Consider the following 18833-nt stretch of genomic DNA (forward strand, 5'->3'; position numbering starts at 1 on the left):
AACGAGATTCAGTTCTTAACTTTAATAAGTACTCTTTTTTAGGGAACATCCTTATCATTCTTTTATCAAGGAAAATTTCCAATCTTGAATGATTTCGGTAGGATAGATTTTTATTGTTCATTCGTCAAAGAATTTTCTGAGTTTGTAAATTAACCTTTTCATGCAAACACTTTTTTTTTTTTTTATTCAGTTAAGATAGCCAGGCATTTATATGAGCTTTTAACTCTGATTGTCATATTCACTTAAAAGAATCAGAAGTTAATGGGCACTGTTCGTTAGCTGCATCTCTACGGAGTCTTGGTTTCGGAGTAGTTGATTATAATGTCGCGACAATTGCCGATTGCTCAGGATGGATTCGATATGGAATCTTGAAAAAATCACCAAAATCAAATCCTTCGTTAATGTGGCCATAAGTCACGTTGGTTTGGGTGATGGATGAAACCAAACTTGTACAATTATCTATGGAAACTCGATTGCCTATTATTAAATCAATTTGGCAGCCGAGTGAGCATGCTTATTTGAACAAGTCTCCTTTTATTGGACGGATCTCGAGTCATGTTGGAGAAGCCCTTTTATTAGCTAAGAGAGCTAGACAGTTATGTGGGGTTTTAACTCGGATTGTCATGTTCACCTAAGAGAATCAGACGTTGATGGGTACTGTCTGTGTGCTGATTGCTCAAGATGAACTCGACGGAGAGCCTTAAAAGAATCTCCAAAATCATATCCTACGTCAATGTGGCCATAAGTCGTGTTGGTTTGGGTGATGGATGAAACTAAACCCGCACAGTTATACATGAAAACTAGACTACCTATTATTAAATCAAGTTGGCAGCCGAGTGCGTCGGCTTATTTGAAGAAGTCTTCTTTTTTGGATAGATTCAGAGTCATGTTGACGAAGTCCCTTTTTATGAGTTACAGGAGCCAGACATTTACGTGATTTTTAATTCGTGACTGAAGTCAGGACATCTCATTCAAAATTGCATCCTGAAACTAGGAATGATGAATGTTTAACATTGAGTTTTACGTAGATTACATAATTTCCGAACAAGCTTAGAAAATGTGTTAATAGTAGCATTATTGGTGCTTGTCAAATCTAGACTTGATGATTCATTACTTTCAGATTACCCATATTCACATTTTTAGCAGACAGACGGTAGTTTTTCTGAAGAGACCTTGTTCTGCATTCACAGGGAAACTGTTCACTCCAACAACTCCCTCCTTCGCTGTCCTCTACTCGCGGGAAACAGTCTGGTTTTGTCATGATCAGAATATTCTTTTGGTTTCATATGTAGCGCTAGCTGCCATTGTTTCACTTCAGTCTGCTTTATTTGGGCTTAATGCGCTTGTGTTTTTTGTGCTCATTCAAGCAATTACCAGCAAGAAAAGCATTAACTTCCTGTCACCTTTTGCTGGGAACAGAATGCTCTTGTCTCTCTGTTGTTACAAGATATGGTTCTCCAAAGTTCCAAACCCTCAATTCTAGATGTCAATGACATTTCAAAATCTACTTATCTTTTTGTCAATTGAAAAATCCGTCACCTTTTTAGAGTTTTTTTTTTTGAAAGAAAAATTACTATCATTATAAATGCGGCATCAAGTATCCATCCAACGAATAACAAACAAAAGAGAAAATAAATAGGCAAAAGTTATATGATCTTTCTCTAAAATCTAAAACCTATCAAGACATCGAATTTAAAACCCATTTTAATACTTGCAAACATAAATACATATAAGCATTCTTCAGAATCACAACGAAAAGAATAATCAGCCACCACCAAGGCCAACATTCTGTTGCTGAATCTCGAAAATATATATAATTTTACATATATGCAAAAAAAATAATAAAAGAGAAAAATAATAATAAAAGAAGAAGAGGAGGAGGTCTCACCTGAACTTGATGCAGAAGCTTAAAAGCGGATAACAAAGAATAAGAAAAAGTCATTTTTTTTATTTAAATAACACTCTTAATATTAAGAAGATGCGTTTGTAGAGGTACTACATTCTCTATATCCAGCTATCTTCGACTCAAATTTATCCTAAATTAGTCAACCTTAATTTAAGAAGATGCATTTCTAAAGATACCGCACTCTCCATATTCAGCCATCTTCGACTCAAGTTTAGTCCAAAGTTAGTCTTTACAGAAATTGTTTTTGTAAAAACATCACCAGGACTAAGACATTCCACAATTATCAACTATTTCCTCCCCCCAACCTGAAAGAGACATTGTCCTCAATGTTTTAAAAGGAAAGAGAAAGAGTTAGAGTTTAGAAGATAGCACATGAACACTGCAACAGAAAATATTTACAGACGGAGAGTTAAATCTAATTCGTACTTCTTATTACTGCCACTGCTACCATCATCAGTCGACCAATCCAGCGCAAAAGTCTTGGGATTTGGCTCTGGTGTATAAGCTTGTAAAAGATCAAGTAACTTATTAGCAGTAGAAGCAGAGATAAAGAGTTTTTTTTACAGAGTATGGAACAAAATGATTCTTTATTGCATGGTTAATAAAAGTTAGCAAGCCATCATAAAAATTATTAACATTTAATAAACCGATGGGGTTTTTATGAATGTTCAAGTGGGCCCAAGATGCAAATGTAATCAGTGCCTCAAAAGCTACAAGATCTCATAGCAAGAAAATAAAAGTATCAGCATGATTTAGCATTTCAGATACTCTCTCTTGCATACTTGATACCACTAATTCTTCTCCAATTGGTGGGCCAGACAGGCATACTAGCGGTTTCCTGGCTTTTAGGATAATGCCTAGTACTTGGCTTCCTCTAGTAAAAATAGCTTCTGAGACAAGCTTTAATAACCCTCATTCACCTCCTCCATATACAAGATGCAGTTTCCTCTCTGCTATGACACGATCAAGATCTATAGCTGCTTGAACGAACTCTTTGTACTTTCCATAGTGAAACCCAGAAAGCACACAAATATTTTTGAATTGTTTACTCGAAGATACTGCCATTGGAATAATCTTTCAAAAACAAGTTGTGAGTGTTTGAAAAACGAGCTCATATTTAAAGATCTTGGTGACAGAAATAATGAGAAACAACTGTAAATGGGTTGGCAGATTTGTCAAATGATGAGTAAAGCTCGTGGCTCAATAATTCAAAAGCAAATAGTAAAAAGAAAATAGTGATTAGAAAAGGCAAACAGTAAAAGAAAACAAATATTATTAAATACAAAATCGCACCACTAAATGCAATAATACAAATGATAAAAGAGCAGCAAAATAAAAGGATATTTACTGGTAGTTGTGATTGTGGCTCACATCTTCCTCTGATTTTACGTCCAGTAACAGCTTGAACGCCCTCTATGGGTCGATGATAAGCTTCCCATCTAGTTTTCTTATAAACTGATAAACAATGTCTTTTTGAGTCAGGTTCCCAAGACTAAACTGTGCACTTTCTGTTTGGAATAGTCTTCATAACTTGTGTATCTCATATTGCACGTGTCCGCTTCAATGCGTCTCAAGAGATCGTAAGATATCATCCAATAATTCTTTACTCAGGCCATCTTTAACGAATTTAATTTTATCTTCATGAGTATCAGACACCATTCCTAAAGATTTACAAACTTCTCGTTTGCAACTAAGTCGTACACAATTATGACATTTTAAGCCATGTCTTTTAGCTTTCCTTTTTTTAGCAAATGTGCTTTTACCAAAACCAGGTATGTAAGAAACAAATGGATCAGAAAACTCACTTGCTAATCAAACCTTTGCTTCAATTAACCAATGAATATCAGAAGGAATTCCGTTGATCATTAACAAACGCAATCTTTCACAACAAGCTTTATAAAGTTTTTGGAGTGCATTTTGAAGGAGGGAAGGAAAACACTTATGGAATTTATGTTGTATTTCTTCCATGTTTGATTTTGGGGTTTCAATTATTGTGGGAAACTGAAGATACCGACTTAAGAAGTCACGGAGTACTATTATCCGCCATTTATATGGAAAAATAAATCAAAAGACACCAAAATCAAATCTGCAAAATCAAATCAAACGTGAAAGCAAAGAAAAAGAAACACACAATGTAAAAGGAAAATGAATTTACATTCGTCTTCTTATTGAGTTAACCTCAAGCTCCAATTGATATTCATATATACCTCTCTCTACTGCTCTGAGTTGTCTTTCCAGATCCTCAACATAGGATACGGAGTTTGGTGGTTGCAGATCCCAAAGTGGATGTGATTTACAGCTTTATATCAAACCTCTTAAGTGAAATTTCACAAGCAGAAATCTTTTAAGATGTGTGAACAAGAACTTTCTTATTGAGGTACTTATGACGTATAATGAAAATTGATGAGAGAAAGTACAACTGCCAAACAAACACGCTTAAACAAGAAAAACAATGCTAAAAAAATATGTGGCATCAATTTAGAGAGAAAGAAAAAAAATCAAACAATGAAACGACAAAATAACAGTAAAACAAAAAAAAAAGAATCAGTCATTAATGACTTAATCAAGAATTGGTGGGTCACCCAAATTGATTTCGGTGTCTTCTTCACGTGGGTGATGTTCCAGATATGGTTTTAATCTTTGATCATTAACTTTAAATGTGACACCGTTATTTGGATTCTCAATTTCTATGGCCCCATATGAATATACATTTTTTACAATAAATGGCCCGCTCCATTTTGACTTTAACTTCTCTGGAAATAAATGAAGACCAGAATTATAAAGCAACATTTTTTTACCAATCTCAAATGTTTTCCGAAAAATTCTTTTATCATGAAAAGCTTTTGTTCTTGCCTTAATAATTCTTGCAGCATCATTCCTTAATTACTCAAGTTCATTCAATTGTAATTTTCGCACATTACTAGCATAATCCAAATTTGAATTAAAAACTTTAATAGCCCAAAGTGATTTATGTTCAAGTTCAATAGGTAAATGACAAGGTTTATCATAAACTAACCGATAGGGTGACATTTCTAATGACGTTTTAAATACAGTACGGTAGGCCCAACATGCATCATTAAGTCTAAGAGACCAATCTTTTCGGTTTGGGTTAACTGTTTTTTCCAAAATTTGTTTTATCTCTCTATTTGCTAATTCAACTTGACCATTTGTTTGAGGATGATAAGGGGTAGCAACTTTATGTATAATTTCGTATTTCTTCATTAAAGACTCAAATGACTTATTACAAAAATGCTTACATCCATCACTGATAATGGCTCGAGGGATTCCAAATCGACTTAAAATATTTTTTCTTAAAAATTTAACCACAGTTTTGCTATCATTATTTCGACAAGAAATTGCTTCAATCTATTTTGAGACATAATCAACTGCAACTAATATATACACAAATCCAAAAGATGATGGAAACGGATCGATGAAATCAATTTCCCAACAGTCAAATATTTCAATTTCAAGTATGGGATTTAAGGGCATCATGTTTCTTTTAGTAATTAATCCCAATTTTTGACATTTTTCATAAGTTTTGCAAAATTCATATGTGTCTTTAAATATGGTACCAATAAAATCCACACTGCAAAATTTTAGCAGTAGTTTTCTTGAAGAACAGTGTCCACCACATACTTCAGAATGACAAAAATTAATGACACTACTTACCTCATTATCAGGAATACATCGCCAAAAAATTTGATCTAGACAATATTTGAAGAAGTAAGGATCATCCCAATAAAATTTCTTTACTTCAACAAAAAATTTCTTATTCTCTTGAGCATTCCATTGCAAAAGGAATTTTACCTTTAACAAGGAAATTAACAATGTTAGCATACCATGACATTGAAGTAACAGAAAATAAAAATTCATCAAGGAAAGAATCATTGATGGGTGTTATATCAGTGCAAAATTTGGATGTGAGTCTTAATAGATGATTAGCAACGACATTTTCATCACCCTTCTTTGATGGTAAGGTCAAATTCTTGAAGTAACAAAGTCCAACGAATTAGTCTCGGTTTGGCATCCTGTTTACTCATCAAATATCTCACAGCAGCGTGGTCAATAAACACAACAGATTTAGAGCCAAGCAAATATGAACGGAATTTTTTTAATGCAAATACCACAGCAAGTAATTCTTTTCAATTGTAAAATAATTCATTTGAGCACTATTCACAATAAATCACAAAGGGCTTACCGTCCATTCTTTGTCCTAAAACAGCACCAACAGTAAAATCACTTGCATCACACATTAATTCAAAGGGCAAAGATCAATCAGGAGATTGCATAATAGGTGCAGATGTTAAAATACAAATTATTTTCTCAAAAGATTTTTGGCAATCATTATTCCATTCAAACGGTGCATCTTTTAATAAGGGGTTATAAAGTGGTTTAGATATGGCACTAAAGTTTTTTATAAACCTCTTATAAACTCTTGTATGTCCTAAAAAGGATCGTACATCTCTAATTGTTTTTGGTTGTGGCATTAGACATGACTTCTATTTTTGCTTTGTCAACTTCAATTCCTTTAACAGACACAATATGACCCAAAATAATTCCAGAAGTAACCATGTAGTGACATTTTTTCTAATTCAACACGAGTGCTTTTTCAACACATCTTTTTAAAATTTTCTCCAAATTATCAAGGCAATCATCAAAAGAATTCCCTAACACAGTCAAATCATCCATAAAGACCTCTAAACAATGTTCAACCATATCACAAAAAATGCTTAGCATACATCTGTGAAATGGTGCAGGAGCATTACAAAGCACAAATGACATTCTTTTAAATGCAAATGTTCCAAAAGGACATGTAAATGTGGTATTTTCTTATTATTCAAGTGCTATAGGAATTTGATAATAACCTGAATATCCATCTAAAAAGCAGTAGTAGGGATGTCCAGCTACTCTTTCTAAGATTTGGTCAAGGAATGGTAATAAAAAATGATCTTGTCTAGTGACTTCATTTAACTTTCTATAATCAATGCACATACGCCAACTAGATGTAATTCGTGTTGGAATTAATTCACCTTTTTCATTTTTAACAACAGTGATTCTATATTTTTTAGGCACCACTTGTGTAGGACTTACTCACTTACTATCAAAAATAGGGTAGATAATGCTCAAATCAAGCAATTTAAGGACTTTTGTTTTGACTACCTCTTTCATGTGTGGGTTTAATCTTCTTTGAGATTGTTGACATGTTTTAGCATTTTCTTCCAAATTAATTCTATGCGTGCAAATTAAGGGATTAATGCCTTTAATATCATTTAAAGTCCATCCAATTGTATTTTTATGCTTTTTAAGAACAGTTAGTAACTTACCTTTTTGGTCGCTTGTTAAAGTAGAAGAAATCACAACAGGATAAGTTTGTTCTTCTCCAAGAAAAGCATACTACAATCCTTCAGGCAAAGGTTTCAATTCCCGTTTAGGTGCTTCTCGTTTTCTATCTTTTCAATAATTATAAACTCTTCAAATTTTGGCTCGTCATCATAATTTTGTGAAGTCTGCACATAATCAAGCAACGAATTTATATTAGAAATATCAAGTTCAAATTGCTTATTTGACTCAATTGAATTAACTAAACAAACATTAGAGAGTTTAGAAAAATCCCCTTTTTAAATATTTTCCTCAATACAAGATTCAAGCATTTCCTTTTGTTCATCAGTATCATCTTTATTCTCATTTTCTTCATTAGGTTGCCTACGCATATTGAAAACATTCAATTCCAAAGTCATATTTCCAAAGGATAAATTCATTCAACCATTCCTACAATTAATCAAAGCATTAGCAGTTGTTAAAAATGGTCGACCTAAAATTACAGAATTGATTTATGATTATTCACAACAGGTTCAGTTTCCAAGACAATAAAATCCACAGGGTATATGAATTTATCAACTTGTACTAAAACATCTTCCACTATTCCTTTTGGTACTTTAACTGATCTATCAGCAAGCAAAAGTGTAATTGAAGTTGATTTTAACTCACCAAGATTAAGTTGAAGATAAACTGAATATGTAAACAAATTAACACTAGCACCAAGATCTAGTAAAGCATACTTAATTCTGTGATCACTAATAATACAAGAAATGATAGGACAACCAGGATGTTTATATTTCAACTTATACAGAATTGTACTTACCTATTCGGCCATGAAAGTACTCTTTCTTAGCTTCAATTTATTCTTAACAGTGCACAAGTCTTTTAAAAATTTGGCATATGAAGGTACCTGCTTGATTGCATCAAATAGAGGAATGTTAACTTTCACTTGCTTAAAGATTTCATAAATTTCAGAAGAGTGGTTTGATTTCCTTGGTTTATCCAATGCATGCAGAAATGGTGGTTCAAGTGGAATACTATTTATTTCTTCATTAAGTGTAAATTTATTTAGTCCTTCTTTACCCTTTGAATTTTCATCATTTTCACAAGGTTCAGGCATAGGTCTATCAACAACCTTACCACTACGAAGAGTTATAATTGACTTGACTTGGTCTGTGTTGAGTGTTAGAAAATGTATATTTATAAAGGAGAAAATCATCATTTTACATTTCAAGTCTTACTAACACCCTTACTTTTATGTATTTAATCTTCTTGTGATTTAATTACGTGTGTTTTATTTTAATTAAGTATTTTATATATTTCAGGGGCATTATGGTCATTTCACAATGAACGAGAGATCAGACGGCAAAACAGACATCACTTTTGAACACAGGACGGTCGAAAACCTTAAGAGGAGTATAAAAGGAAAAATGGCACTGTTCACATGTACGATACTATTCACATGTACGGTATTGTCTATATTACTGTTCACGACATTGTTCACATAGATGGATCGATGACGTGACATTGACCGATGATGTGGCATTGACTGATGAGGTGTCACGATCCTGTTGGACTAAAATTCTTATGCACTGTTGATTGGTGATGTGGTAGCATGTTAGTGGACCAAAAATTATGCGTACGGTACATGCATATACACAGAATTATTTTCAACCAAACTGTGTTACTGTTCAAGCCGGGTCAAACTGTGTCACTGTTCAAACTACGTGGTCAAACCGCGTACTGTTGACTGATGACGTGGCGCAATCTTGAGCATTCAAACTGTTTTTAATCTGATGGCCATGATTTACTCAATGTATCTATAAAAAGGGGGCCTCCCCCCTAATTTGGCATCTCTGAATCCATTTTTGGGCTCCATTTTCTGTAATTCCTTCTCCATCTTGTATTTTCTACGTATTTTAATAAATTCTCATTTTGCCCCTAGTTCAATTATGAGTAGCTAATTTTCTTTCAAGCTTGGGTTGAAGGTGAAGTCTCAACATGTGTCATGGGCTTTATTTGGTAAATTTATTTTCTCTTCCCCTCTAATTTTTGTGGATGTTTTGACTTTTCATCGACAAATAATAATAATCTTGTCTAGATACCGCCCTGGTTTCACCGGCTCCCTAGTACAATGTTATTATTATTTGGCACGATAAGCCCTTAGCACCATATTGATTAGCGTGTGGTTCATGAGGTGTGGATTTCCCCCTCATGATTTAATTGGCATTAATAAGGAATATTTAGCACGTGGTGCATGTTGATACGGATCCAAATACCTAAGTACGTCATTTCAATAGATTTCTCTTCAATTTATTCTCGCCATTTCAATTCCAATTTTAGGATAATCTAAATCACTTTCACCACAAATCCAACCACCCTCATACAAAATTAATTCTACATATAATTAAAATCTACCTCCTTGTGGGATCGACACTCATCACCATTAATCTATTCTATAATAGATTCATGCATTTGCGAGTTTAATAAAATTTGCACAACAGTCTGTGGGTGGATTTTGTTGAATTTTAGGATTTGGTTGTGGTTGGGCTGGATATTTTCCTTTTCTTGAATTGCGAGTGCAGAAACAATTTTAACAAAAGTATCTTTCAAATTAGAAAAAGTTTGTGCATTTTGATTGTTAATAACATCTTGCTTTCTGATGAATGAATGCATTGTGTCTTCCAGATTTTTCCATGGTGGTGGAACATATGGTGCATAAAGCTGAGCATTTTGAAAATTTTGTGGAGGTGGTGCTTGTGAAGATTGTGCATTAGTCTTATTCCTCCAACTGAAATTTGGATGATTTCTCCAACCAGGATTATAAGTCTATGAATATGGGTTTGGTTTATTGAAAGTGTTAATGGCATTGGCTTGATCATTTAGACATTCTTTAAGTGCAGGCAGAGTGGGAAACTCTTGAGTGAAATGATCATTTGAACTACATATGTTACATGCAATTTCTTGAACATATTTTACTTGATCACTCTTTTTATGCTCCAAAGCTTCAACTTTCCTAACTAGGGATGCAAATTTTGCTTATAAATCATGATCTTCCCTAAGGTTATAGATTCCTCTACTAGATGGAGATGGTTGTTGTTTATTTGTCAATTCAAAAGTTCCAACAGTATCCCAATGTTATGCATTTTCAGCTAATTGGTCAAGATAATCTAGTGCATCTTCTGGATTTTTATCCCTAAATTCACCATTACACATCATTTCAACAACTTGTCTACTTTGGGGTATTAAGTCCTTGTAGAAATAAATGACCAATTTCCAAGTTTCAAAACCATGGTGTGGGCATATGTTAAGCAATTCTTTAAACCTATCCCAACATTGGTATAATGTTTCTCCATTTTTTTGAGTGAAAGAAGTGATTTGTCTTTTAAAAGAATTTGTTCTATGAGGTGGAAAGAATTTTTTCAAAAACTGCTTTTGCATGTTATTCCAAGTTCTATTGATCCAGATCTAAGGTTTTGTAGCCAAGTTTTAATTTTATCTTTTAATGAAAAAGGAAAAAGCTTTAATCTAATTATGCTTATGCTACAATTTTAGTATGTGTATGTATTACAAACTTCCTCAAAATCTCTTAGATGCAAGTATGGATTCTCAGATTCTAAACCATGAAATATTGGTAAAAGTTGGATAATACCTGGTTTTAAGTTGAATCGAGATGCTTCTGGAGGAAATACTATACACGACGGTGCTCCAGTTCTAGTTGGATTCATGTAGTCTCTCAGAGTTCTTGGTTGATTTTGATCACGTGCATGTTAAGAATGGTTGTCTTCCTAATTAATTTGAGGATTAAGTTCACCCAAACTAAAGAAAAATAAAAACTTTTTCCCGACAACGGCGCCAAAAACTTTACACAACTTAAAAGTAATTTTTAACTCCCAAGTATAAGAGTGTCTTGTTGTATTATAACTCGGTGAGTCCGAGGTTAATCCACAAAGAAAATAGTTAATTTTTTTATTTTATTTTGTCTAAAAATTGAAGTTAAAATTTGAATATAAACAGCTTAATTTAAATGAAACTATGAAATTGAAATAGTTATGGTTGTGGATCCACTCTTAGTAGTAAATAAAACTTAATAAATTCTTTTTGCCATTTTTTTAGATTTATTACCCAAAAGATTAATTATATAAATTATTATTACTTTCCTTTTAATTTAAGATAGATTAAGTATTTATTGTACCAAAATTTAATTTATCTACAATAAGTCAAAATACCATTTTACCATACCTTATATTAAGATATTAAGAATTTATTGTACCAAAATCTCTTTGTTTGTCTACAATAAATCAAAATTTCAAAATATAAAATATGTATAAAATTAAATAGAAAATAATTTAATTTATAAATAAAAAATAAAATTTGATTAAATCATATTTATTTCCTATGAGTTTCACCTTACCCTAACTAATATTATTTAGTTAAGCATAATTGAAATAAAAAGAGTTATTAAAATTAAATTACTTATAATTAAAAGTAATAAAAACAACTAAAATTGAAAATAAAACTAAATTTATTTATAAAAATAATTATACAAAATATTAAAAACACACCTGAAAATCAAGATCACAGGGAGATGGAGAGATTTTGAGAAGAAGAGAGATATAAAGAGATTATTAAAAACATAAAAATGAGGCTCTATTTATAGAAAAATAAATTAATGATCCAGTGTTTTGCGCTCCATCATAAGATTCATGCGTGTACTCCTCACAACCTTTAGATCAAGATCCAACAGCTGGTCAAACTTTAAAAGTCAACATCACATGGGGCATCGTTTGACTCATCTGATTTGGCCAAAAAACGGTTGAGATTTAGTCAAAATTGCCAGCTATCACATGCACTCATATCTATTGTAAGCTCATTTCATCATCCAATCAGTGCTCGGTCAACAGAAAAAGTCAACTCTTTTTACACAAGCCCAATTTTAAGCCGATCTTGACTCATTTTAAGGTTTTCGTACCTCCAGAATCCAAATTTGACCTCCGTTTATCTGTTTGGAGCCTCGAATTACGTGAAATTAATATTTTACCTAATAAACACACAAAAATACACAAAATTAGATATATTTAATGCATAATTAATAATTCCTAATATATTGCATAAACACAAATATAAATTATAACATAAGCACAAAATAACATTATTATCGCTTGATAATTAAACAATTTTTAACACTAATCACTTGGGACCGGACCGGATGACAGAAATTATTGCCCGGACCCGGGCTAAGCCCGACTTTTGCACATACGGTCTGGGCGTGTCCCGGGCTTCTAAACCCACAAGTCTTCTTTCAATTTTTTCTTTCATTTTTCTCACCCAAATGTCAACAAGCAACATGCATGCACATTTCTTGTGTATCATACTACAGGGTTTGATAAATCTCAAACTTAACAAAAGAAAATAGTCAAATACAAACTTATAACATACTAACAATACAAATTTTGCACAAATAATAAATAAAAATTGTTTCAATCTACTTTCTACCATCTAAATTCATCCAATTTCTAATCTAAACTCATTAAATCTATATATAAAAAAACACTTAAATTCAATAACACAATAATAACACAATAAATCTAAATAACATCCAACATATTATAAGTTCATAATTATGACACTAATTATCAATACAACATATGAAAATCCTAAAATGTTCAACAACTCAAAAACATTTTCATAAAAGAGTCAAAATGCTTCCATGTAAAAGAAGTAAATAACAAGTTCATGTCTAATTCCAAAAAAAAAAAAAAAACAGTTTATGTCATGCTGCTCGACGCTTGTGGCTCATCATCATCATCAGAAATTACCTCCTCCCCAGTAAAAATCTCATCTTTCAGAACTCCACCTTACAACAAAAATAACATATTAAGATTCAAAGCATTTTAAGCAAAGAAATACTACTAAAATATAATTCAAATAACTTTATACCTCGAGAAGTAGAAGCTCAAATCCAATTCTAAGCACGCATTAAGGCTTCCAAAGTGTCAGGAAGAAGTTTACTACGATGCAGACTCAAAAATCTGCCCCTGGCATTAAAAGCTGACTCGGAGACAACGATGGATACATGAATGGCTAAGGTATCGATATCAAACCTTAACAGTAATTTCTCCACCATTACGTCATTAGTGGTACAATTATCCAATGTCACTGAGGATAACTTTCTATCCACGTTCCAATCCAATAGGCATTGTACTAACTCATTAGAAAGGGCATCAGCAGTATAAGGTCTTGGAATATAGATAAACCTATCAAATATTCAAAAGTTGGTATTAAATACACAAACTTAAAATATATTACAATTTAAACTTGAAAAAAATATAATATAAGTAATAAAAAACTTAAAAGAAAAATTAAGCAAATAAAAAATTATAGACAAATTATCTTAAGATTCGACTATGCAATTTTCAGGAGTTGTCAATGAAATGGGCCGTCACAACCATATATCCCTTTTTCTGATTACTAGTTGTCCATAAATCTGTAGTAATGACCACTCTACCATGATTTTTTCCCAATAAATGCAAAATCTTAACCTTTTCGATTTGATATAACTTCAAAATATCGCTCTTTAAAGTGTTTCTGTTCATTGGCTTAACCACAGGGTTAGCATGTGCCATCATTTCTCGAAAGCTTATATATTCCATGAATCTAAGTGGAAACTCATGCATTATAACCATTCTTACTATCAAACTCAGTAAAGCATTTTGATCAAAACTGCCATAACTAATGCCACAAGTTCCATCCTCTATTTTAATCACTTTGAGACTTCCCTGAAGTGTTTCCTCTCCAAATTTTCGGTTAATTCTTCTTAAAACAAAATGCCACGTGTCTATTCAAAGTGGAAGTTCCTGATTGGTATTTTGCTTTCAAAATTGCACTACAATGCATGCATTTTGCCTTTTGTTCTCCATTAACCATTATTTTTGTAAAGTGCTCCCGAGCTTTAGAGACTTTCTTCTTTTTTCCGATTTCTTCCTTACTCTTCTTATCATTCACCATTGACACGTAAATTTCCTCAACCTCATTATTAGTTTTATCTTCGACATTACGAGATAAAATAGGAGCACTCAATGAATTGATTTCCATGTTGTCCGACATTGCATTGCTTTGCTGTTACAATAGCTAAGAAATTAAGGAGACTGTCAAAAATAATAAATTCTCATACCCATGAAGAGATTCAAATTTTCGATCTCAAAGAGTAAACAAGCAACTGTACCCTGACCAGTAACTCAATTAAGAGTTATTGGCTTGAATTTAACATTCTAATTGCCAATATATTCAATTGCATTTTTTTAAAAGATGAGAAATAAATTTTAGATTTTAGTAATTTTCTTTTAGGTCATGAAATTGAAGATTGATCAAAAGAGGAAAAAGCAAAAGAGGGCAGGGCTGTAGCTACCGTCAGGGGATTATTAATTACTATCAAAATTACTCTGACCAGTAACTCAATTGGCAAATTCTTTCTTTGCTTTTTCATAATAATTATAAATTACTATCAAAATTCAAAAAAATAACTCATATTATTGTGTTATACATGTTTAATATCATAAAAAATCAGCTCATATTACTGTATTACTTATGTTTATTATTATCAAAAATAAGCTCGAGCATACGTATTAGCATCCAAAAAAATACAAAGCATAAATAAAATAGTATAACACCAAATAATCATAATAATTTCATTATTTTTTTAACTAAGGTGGCGTTTGTTTTTTAACTTAATGACTTAAAGTGACTTAACTTAATTAATTAAGTTAATTAGAGGTGTTTGTTTTTATAACTTAATGAGACTTTTTAGATAATTTTGACTTAATAAAATAAGCCAATTTTTTTTTGGCTTTTTACTTAATGGAGAAATTTGAATTAAGTCAATTACTTACTAATGTAAAAAATATCCATGTTTTATAATTTATTTTTCATGTCTATCCCAAAACTCACCCATAGACATTTATTCCACATAAAAATATCCATGTTTTTTCTTTCTTATATTATATACGATAAAATTTGAAATTTATGGTATTTTATATATTAAAATTCCAAAATAATTATGTATTCACTTGAATATAGTTTTACTTATAAATGTTAAAATATTGTGGTATTTAATATATTATTTATTTGACATTCAAATTTAATAAGGATACAAATGTAAAAGTACATATTTTTAACATTTTCAGTTGAAAAAAATAAATAACTTAATACTTATTTTTCGAGATTCAGACAAAAAAACAAACATATTATTCAGATTCAGACATTCAGATCTATTCAGAATTCAGACTAATTCAGGTCTATTCAGATTTCAGACAAAAAAACAAATGCCACCTAAGTCGGAAAAATTATATTAAAGGAAAAATTAAGAAGAATTAAGAAGTAAAAAATCAATACATGGGGCTGGTAGTGGTGGCTATGATGGTAGAGTGATGGTGGTTGAGAAAGTGGCGATGGAGAGTTGGAGACGGTGGCGCCGACGGCGCCAGAGGGGGCTGCAAGAATGACTCACTGTCATAGCCACACTAGAGATGGAGCAACCGAGCAAAGCTGCATGCCAAGTCGAGTTAGCAAACGAGAAGAGATGATGCCGGTGGGCGACGGTGACGGTGGGTGTTGACTGATGCCGAATGCCGATGGTGATGGTGGGTGGTAGCCAGTGGCAGTGTTGCTACTTACGCTTTTCAAATTAGGTTTCGATAAGGATTAAGGAATTAGGGATTTGGGCATTTGGCAATTTGGGTTTTGATTTTTGTATATATATATTTAAAATTTGATTAAGAAATCGAGTCCGAGTTTCGGGTTTTTGGTGTAGAACCCGAAACCGTGCCCGGAAATGTCTGGGTTTGAAATTCTCAAACTTGGATATGCTTTTTTAGTATATGCGGTCCGGATTTTGCCTGGACTGGATTGGCCGGGTCTGGTCCAGGCGGGTTTTTTTGACACCCCTAGATGAGGCCTAGTGGTTTTTTTCTAAGCATTTAAACGATGACTTTTTTTGCTGCTGAATTGAAATGACAAATTCACCATAATGACATCAATAAGATTATAACAGCATGAAATGGACGGGTGCAACATAATGTAAACTTAAGAGGCTTGATATTCATTTTAAACTAAGGATTTGGGGGCCAACATTCGGCTCTTTCTATCTTATACTTGTTGAATTTTTATGTGCTTCATGACCTTAATCGTAGGGATTCATTAAATAAAGCAATTGTGCCAATCAAATAAAGAGTATCATAACCAGATAAAGAATCGGAACAACCAATTTTGAATGCAACACCATTTTTTTTTTCATTTGTAAAATATGTTATTAATTTTAATTTTTTGGGTAGCATGAAAATGAGGAAGGATAGAAATGGGTGTGAGAGACACCATGGTACACGGGACCACATGACAGAAACATGAGAGAGGGAAAGGATTTGAGGGAGGGAAAAAAAGGAGCAACCGGTTTTACAAGTTGCCCCCTTTTTTTTTTATTCAATCTCAACCGTTGGATTCATTTTTCAAGTTATTTTTTTATTAGGCTTAATAAAACACTTTCACTTCTTTTGAAATCATCCACTTAAGACCTATGAGTATAATCAATTAATTTTCAGGTGAAATTTTACAAAGAAAAACAAGATATGTGTATTTTTAAAAAAGTTAAAAAAAAAAGTGACCGGCCGATAATTGTCTTAATTAATCTTTTTTTACCATATATTTTCACTTAAAATATTAATATTTTGATTTCCAATATAAATGAGGCTGTTGCAAAAAAAAAATTTGAACTTCTCTTCCCACTTACTCGGCCTTAATTAGTTCTCCAAATGTTAATTGCCAAGCCATGAATCCACGATTTAGGTTTGGGGGGCTGTAATGAAGAAACTATAAAATTTCTTGTGCTTTATCATGACATCAGTAACATTGAAGAGGCCAATATAGTGGGGACTATAATGGATAAATATAAAAATTTTGTAGGCTATAAAAAATTACAGTGAAAGCATTCAACTCGCAGTGCACTCAGGACTGCAAACCATGAAAGCCGCAGAAAATAAGTGTACAAAGGCCATTACTACAGTTCCAATCAAGAGGGAACTAAAGGCAGCTTATATGATCTTCACCTTGTATGTGTATATACATGCATTTGTTCGATTAATAGCTTAAACTTAATGAAAGTTATTTAATGTTATTAGTCGAAGGTATAAAAGCTAGTGTTCTTTGCCTACAGGAATGTTAAATAAAACTCTGAGACTATAGTGGAGGACTATTTGACAAATTTAAGAGAAACTTATAATGTTGTCAAAAAAATGTAACGTCTTACAGAAGCGTATTCTGTTTTCTTTTTTGCCCCATTAACCTTTTTTCTTTTTCTTTTTTTTATGTGAATGAACAAATTTTTTAATTGACTTAACTATTATGAAATTTATGTTTGAGAGAGGCTTCAAGTGCAGGCTGTACATTAGTTTATTTGCAATGTGCTTTCAGTTTTCTCCTTCCGTTTTAAAATAAGGATACCATGTTTTTATTTGGGCTTTTCTTTAATCGGTTTCAGGGTCCTGCAAATAAAATGTCTACATGTACAACATGCCATGGGGTTTCAATGATTGCCCGGGCATTTTGGATACTTGACTCTTACCCTTCCTGTTTATAATGTTGGATATTTCAGTACAATCTTGGATGTTTTGAAGTGCATATCACTACTAGAAAAATGATCTTTACTGACTTTAGAATAGTGTCATAAATTACTTTCACTGACACTTGTTAATTGTGTCAGTAATCTGGGAGTCAGAAAAATAGTGACACTTGTAAGTGGTGTCAGTGATTACTATTACTACAGTATCACCGATATTATGACACCATAATGTTAGTAGTTATTGATATTTTATTAGTGTCTATAATTACTGTTGCCGTGGTATCACTAGTTAATTTATTTTTAAAAAATAAAAAATTGAATTGGATCATTGCCTATTGATTTATTGGTAAAATTAAAAGGCACCACAAAATAACAAAAAGAAATTGATTTATATCACAAAATCTTTCATTTCATATTTAAATATTATTAGTATATATTACAAATTCCAAAACTTCAATAGTAAAAATATGAGATATCCTACTGTCATAACTAAATAATCCAAATTCAATACATAACAATTTCTACCATCCAATCAAATGCCTACTACTTGTGGCTAAATTTAATAAATCTAGAAGCTAAATTAAGAAGGATGACTGCCTTTCACTCTTTGAATATGAGTAGTATAATTGCGTTATCACACCAGCAGTTTCTTCATTCAATAGACTGTATGGGTTAGGATATAAGTGAAGTTGAGGAATAAACACTTCAAACACATTGATCAAATTTGCATATGAATACATGGAAAAGAAAAAAAAATTAGCTGTCAATATCCAGCCATTAGAGAAACAACAATTAACAGAAATAAAATTATTTTGTTCGAAAGAAAAAAATATTCATAAGCTATTTATAAATAAACTCAATTATTCTCTTTTGGTAAAGGTTATATATAGCAAACTATAGCAGACAAGAAGTTTTCAATGTAATATCTACTTTCAGCACAAGCATGTTACTCTATCTACCTATACCCAAATGAGTTTTGTGCATAGTTAAAAGCTA

General features: G+C 32.1%; 1 non-coding gene across 1 annotated transcript; it reads left to right on the top strand.

Moving 5' to 3' along the window:
* The first annotated feature begins 10514 nt into the window (after nt 1-10514).
* On the top strand, nt 10515-10623 carry LOC112095936. Its single transcript, XR_002904096.1, has one exon. It is a non-coding gene; the product is annotated as a small nucleolar RNA R71 (small nucleolar RNA).
* The last annotated feature ends 8210 nt before the right edge of the window (nt 10624-18833 follow it).

This window comes from Citrus clementina, unplaced genomic scaffold (genome assembly GCF_000493195.1).
Source record: "Citrus clementina cultivar Clemenules unplaced genomic scaffold, Citrus_clementina_v1.0 scaffold_1, whole genome shotgun sequence".
Lineage (NCBI taxonomy): Eukaryota > Viridiplantae > Streptophyta > Magnoliopsida > Sapindales > Rutaceae > Citrus > Citrus x clementina.